At 41.2% G+C, this 6,460-nt stretch overlaps 1 pseudogene; it reads right to left on the reverse strand.

Annotated features, from left to right (window-relative positions):
* Nucleotides 1-412: 412 nt before the first annotated feature.
* On the reverse strand, nucleotides 413-1,032 carry LOC148019493 (acidic leucine-rich nuclear phosphoprotein 32-related protein pseudogene; annotated as a pseudogene).
* Between the last annotated feature and the right edge of the window lie 5,428 nt (nucleotides 1,033-6,460).

Here is a 6,460-nt window from a genome sequence, read left to right on the forward strand (position 1 = left end):
GATTCTACTCAAAACCTCAACCACAATCTTCTTGGGTACATGTAGCAAGTGTAAGAGAGGGGAAATAAAATAATGAGGATAAAATACCAACTACACTAGTCGGTATAAAAGGTGTAAGGGACTGGATTTTTGACCGTCTGATTATGATAATACAAGTCTCCTTTCATCTTCAACTCTCTCTCCAAGCTTTCATGGCTTCCTTCTCTCCCTTCCTGTCTTTCTCTCTCCTTTCCTAGTATTTCTCTCTCCTCATCACTCTCTTTCTCTCTCTTCATGCAGTCTTTCTCTCCCTTCTGCACTCTCTCTCTCCCCTCTTCTTCTCCCTCTCCTATCCTCTTCTTGACAAGTGGTATCAGAGCCATAGGTTCTTGATCCAGTTGGCTAACATTCCATTCAATTATCTTTTTTTTAGTTACACAGATTTAAGAGCCACAGGTACATAGGTACAGACATGACATGGAGCAATATTGCAGTTACCAAGGATTTCTAGACCACAAGGACTGCAAATCTGGAGCATTAATGGAGTCTTCTCTCTCCTCTTCTCTGATTCAGGCCTCTCATTATTCTCTGAGTCCACCTTGTCTAGATACTACAGTGACTTAATGAGAGAGAAAACTTTTGACATGTAATCCGCAGTTTGTGTGACAAGCATTCATACAAATCCAAGGAGCGGAGATTAAGCTTGGCAATGGGAGCAAGGTCTTCAAGGAGAGAAGTTTTGTTGTTAGAAAGGTCGAGATCACACAGGGAGACCAAGCCAGCTGCAACAAGGTGCTCAAGTCCACTAGAGATGCGATTATCCCTGAGGATGAGATGTTTAAGATGTGGAAGGGTAGGGAAATCGGCGAGAGAAGCCAGACCAATGTTGGCAATACAAAGGATTTGGAACTAAAAGAATTGTTTTAGCAGGGATAGTGATGGCAAGCGACCTTGCGAGAACTTAATAGTCCCATCCAACATGAGCGAACGCATAGAGGGAGGGCTTTCCCCTCCTTGGGCAGCCTCCACAGCGCGCTCCCATGCTTCATCCATCAAAACGGGCCGGAATTCCCGACCTATGATTGTCGATTTGTCTTGTGCTAAAATTCCCTCCCTGGGTGGTCAGTCTATCTTCTTATCCCGGCTTCTACTACCTTAAAGCTCACTTTTATTCTTCTCCAGAGGCAACTACTAGCTTTGAGGATGTGCAATATGCTGAGCCTCTGAGCCATGCTTATCTGAAATACCAAGGGTACCCACATTCCCTTCTTCAGCTCTGCCTAGTAGACCTTCATATCAAAGTTCTGTGATTTTATGTTTGCTAGTTCATTAGCTGAGTGACGAGGAGAACTTCGGCCTGTTCATTGAAGGCAGATGCCTGGGCTTCATCAATGAAATCAGAAATCTTTATAGTCATGATGTATCTTCAACTAAAATTGTCATAGTTCTTTTGGCATCCCTCACACCAGAACCTCGATCAAGATTGGCAGGCCATATACCACATGGCTTGATTAGGCTTTATAAAACTAATGTAGGCTCTAACCTTGAAGTATGCAAGCTTCTCTTCTCCAACATTAGGTCTAATTATCTCCAAGATGAATTCTCTCTCTAAATAGAGAGATCGAGCACCATTTTGGGCATCTTCATGAGGAAGACTGGTGCCTGTAGCAATCATCTGAGCATCTTTGCCAATCACGGAGGGTTTATCCTCTTGTCTCTCTCAATCCCTACTAGGGAAATTGGACCATCAAGGTCAAAGTTACAAGCAAAGGCCTATGCGATCCTTCAAGAATGCTCGGGGAGAAGGAAACCTGAGGTCTTTTACCGACTAGTAAAGATAGATGAGCTTGGCCCTCATGTGAATGGGAGAGAGCTTGTAGATGTGATTGGCGTGGTACAAAATGTTGCTAGTGTAGCAAGCATTAGAAGGAAAAGTAATAATGAGAAGATCCCCAAGCGAGGTGTGACAATAGCAGATGACAGCAAGAAGATTGTCACCGTAAGCCTCTAGAATAGCCTTGCTTTAAAGAAAGGTGAGCAGTTGTTGAACATGTTGAATGATTTGCCTATAGTGCTGATCAAGGGACTGCGAATCGCTGACTTCCAAGGTGTCTCACTTCCAACAACACAAAACAATCTTGTTCTTATCAATCTTGATGTTAAAGAAGCTCAGAAGTTAAGATCATGGTTCAGTGGGGAGGTTCTTCTTCTATGGCCCTCAAAGCATACATGGAGCTACTGAAGCTCAACCCCTCCTTCTCCCATTGAAGAATCAAGCTTGAAGACTCAATTCTTGGTTGAAGCTTTGTCATCATGAAGCCAATTGGAGCATTGGAGAGAAACCTTGGGACATTGGCCACACTGATTCTCAACCTTCTTCATTATCAAAGAGGTAATTGACTCTTGAACTCTCTTTTATTTCAATCCTATTGCTGAGCCAAAAAGCCTATTGTTGGGAGAGATTAAAGTAGTTAGTCATGCATTTTATTGAAGGTTTCAATGCTTACATGCTACCAATTTAATCTCAATCCTCCCTTAGGCTTTCTTGCATTGAAAATGGTCCATTCTATGCTGAAATTTTTCACTACCGTTTAGTGATTACCTCACCCTAATCTCTTAACTTGTGAATTGTTTGAGCATAAACTAATCTCTGAAACCCATTCTAAATGAGGTGAGATAGCAACAAGTCACTGCTCGGTAAGCCCTTCCCCTATTCTCAATTCAAATCCATGCATTTTATGAAAAGAATTACTTCCAAGCTCCCATGCATAGCATGTTGATTGTTTAATTAATAAATGTTTGCCATGTATATTTTGGGTGAGGAAAAGCCCGATGCCAGGCGAGGTGGCAAGACAAAAGAGGGGTGGCCCCCCCTTGCCATCAAAGACCCTGAAGGGGTACACAACCCAGCCCAAGGGAAACTTTGCCCACCTCTTGGTGATCCGGAGCCTGAACTTGTTTGTAGGTGCAAAGATATTTTGGGGACATTGAGAATTGGCATGTCATGATGATGCCATTGACGTCTATGACATATTGATGTACTTGGGATTATGCCACTAATGTATATGGCATATTGATGTACCACTAATGTACTTGCAATGATGTATGACAGAGAATCAATGCTAAAATATATCTTTAGATACACAAGCAGTCATGTATGTAGTTATGATAGTGAATGCAACAAATAATGCATGTATGATGCTCATATGTGAGTGACACGGTCATGGGAATACTCATTTTTATGCTTAGCAATGATATTATAGTGTAGGCCATGTGTATGTATGCTGAAGTAATGTATGGTGCCATGGGAGAAGTGGTTGCGGACATACAATAGACAGGGGACCATATTTTAGCTCCCTTGAATTCCTACAGGATGCTGTAGACATTTTCAGTCAATTACAGAGGTAAAGAGTGAGTAGCAACACTGAAGAGTAGGTCCCAAAGAGTGTTTGCAGACCTCAATAACCCCCCCCCCCCCCTCCCCCCCCAATTAGTTTGGCACTTTAGTTGGGCACTACCCATCCCTTACATGCCAAAATAGTCCCCTACTACTCTCAAACAAGGCATAGGACTACATAAAACAGCTACAGATTTACTATTACAGAAATTTCTATACTAAACCTGCAGTAGCATGCTTGTGCTCTGTTCGAAGAGGGGATCCTTAGCTTCGATTTGAACAAAAAAAAGTGGGTCAATCGGATCTCCCTAGCTCAAGTTACGAGCAAAACAGTGAGTCGAGGTCTAACGGGACTGCGCTTAGCCATGGTAGGGAATAGGGGAAAAACCAAGGCCAATGAAGATGTTCAACAACAAATCAAGGATGCACAATAACCAAGGACTGAGAAAAACCCTGAAATGGAAGATGAAGATTACTCTCATGACATGGGGAGCCTTAGCAAGCTCACTAACACCCTTAGTTCGCATGAGACAAGGCATGCTGAGAGGCATAGAGAATTGATGGAAGGCATTGGTCAAATAAAGACCGCTATGGACACCCTTCTAGCTCACTAAGTGGATGGAATTCCAAATGAAGGGAAAAGAGCAAGAAGATCAATCACATGTACATGCTGAAAGAACCACCTTCCCATCAGTTAACACAAATTCTCATGGGCATTACATGCACCCAATGCTTATGCTAATAGCCAACATGTATATGTTGATGGTACATACTATGACCTACATGCATCATATGAATATGGACAATAGAAACATGCAAACGAACATGAGCAATATGCAAGTACATCTAGACAGCATGTTAATGCTTATAGATATGATGTATCATGTCATAATGCAGAGTATCACTCCATTGAACCTTGGTAAGAGAATGGCTATTATGGGCAACATGCTTATGCTTATGAGCATCCACCTTTTCAACAACATAGTCATGATTATACACGTGAACCTTTCTTAATTGAGCAACCCAGTTCTTATGGACGTGACAATAATGGTTATGCTTATCAGTACTCCTCTAGCTTTGATCAGGCAGCAAGTTCATAACTACCATGGTATCCTATATCCCAATCAGTTCATACCTCACAATCACCCAAATGTAATGATGAGTTCTTTTCAAAGTGCCGATGATGAAGAAGAGAGCAATGAGCAAGCTAAACAACAAGACTGGGATAATGAGCAACATGATCAACAAGAAGATGAGCGAGAAGACCAAGAAGATGTACAAGAAGGGAATAGTGAAGAGCAAGATGCACAAGCTGATGACATCTTAGTTCATGAATCACATGAGACACTCACAGATGTAGATGGTTATGCTGAAGGTTTTAGACTCTTGGAGAAACCTCATGATGATATTATTGAGCATCAGTTTACACTTAATCAAGGTTTACAACAACCATTGAACGCATTTGATAATGAGTACCTTGATCATGGTTATGACTGGCATATATTCGATGATGATATAATATATGATTTGGGCATACATGAATATGAAGATGGCATTGTGCTTCCCCATGATCCGGGAGATTATGGATGTGATTATGGACTTGATTATGGGATACTTCATTGTATCCATTTGATCCGGGTGGATTGGAGTATGTGGTTGATGGGCATTCTCTTCTCTTGGACAATCATTATGACGGAATACCTTTTGATCCAGGAGGTTAATGGATTGCTTGGGATCTCATTTAGACCAACATCCATCTTTTTTGGTAGACTCTTTGGCTAAAGATTGGTTATCCATGGCCATATTTTAGTGTAGCGAAGATTGCAGATAGCTCATTGTTTTACACCAGATTTTACTCTGAACTCTAAACAACCAAACCCAACCTACATGCGCTGAAAGTACTTACCAAGAGCTCCATTTTGATGTGTAGCATGCCTTGATTGGAGTTCTCTATAGAAAGTTATCTCTGATTCACTACAACAAGGTCTTATAGTAAACAACATGCTGTCCACTCCTTGGAGGCTTCATCTTCTTAAAGAATATGGGTCAAGATTTAAAATTTACCATTCCCCAATCATACCTATATATCATACTTGATCAATGACCCTTTATACATCAATGATTACCTATCATTCTATTAGATAACCCTTGTAATGTTTGCAGCAGAGTAGTACTCTGGTCAGCTCCTACCCTGTCTTTTTGTAATAAGTGCCCAACTTGTTTTTGAGGGCAAAAACCTTTGGGTGGGGATAGAATGTAAGAGAGGGGAAATAAAATAATGAGGATAAAATACCAGCTACACTAGCCATTATAAAAGGTGTAAGGGACTGGATTTTTGACCATCTGATTATGATAATACAAGTCTCCTTTCATCTTCACCTCTCTCTCCACTTTCGTGGCTTCCTTCTCTCCCTTCCTGTCTTTCTCTCTCCTTTCCTAGTATTTCTCTCTCCTCATCACTCTCTTTCTCTCTCTTCCTGCAGTCTTTCTCTCCCTTCTGCACTCTCTCTCTCTCCTCTTCTTCTCCCTTTCATGTCCTCTTCTTGACAAAGAATAATTGGTAAAGGTACTATAGATTCTACTTTGAGGTTTGATCCTTGTGGTGGATTGTTGTCCTCTCAAGATGCATTCTATGAGTAGCCACATCAATTCCCCCTCTATGCATTGATTGCTAGATTGCAGAGGGAAAATCTTGTGAATGTGATTTGCAATGAAATGAGGAGATTTTAGGTTGCTTAATCAATGGATGCAAAAGGGAAAGTGGTAATCTAGTAGATTTTACAATCTTTGTTCTTCATGAAGCTCACCTTATGTAATGTCAAAGGGGCTTCATTGCCTATTAAGTAGTATAGATAGTGTAGGTCATTTTTTGTAGCTTTGGGAGAATTTGTTGTCTTTGTATACGGCTTATTAGGGGCTTGTTATGGGTGGCTTTAATGTTTGCATATCTATGGAATAGGTGACTTCACCTCACTCTATTATGGATAGTCTTGAGTGTCAACCATGGAATGCTATGGCCGCCTTGGCTTTGAAACAGGGCATGTCGTCACACTTACTTCCTCATGAGTCTAGTTTTACATACTA

This window comes from Lygodium microphyllum, chromosome 19 (assembly GCF_053477565.2).
Source record: "Lygodium microphyllum isolate KBCC chromosome 19, Lygodium_microphyllum_v1.1.10, whole genome shotgun sequence".
NCBI classification, from domain to species: Eukaryota; Viridiplantae; Streptophyta; class Polypodiopsida; order Schizaeales; family Lygodiaceae; genus Lygodium; species Lygodium microphyllum.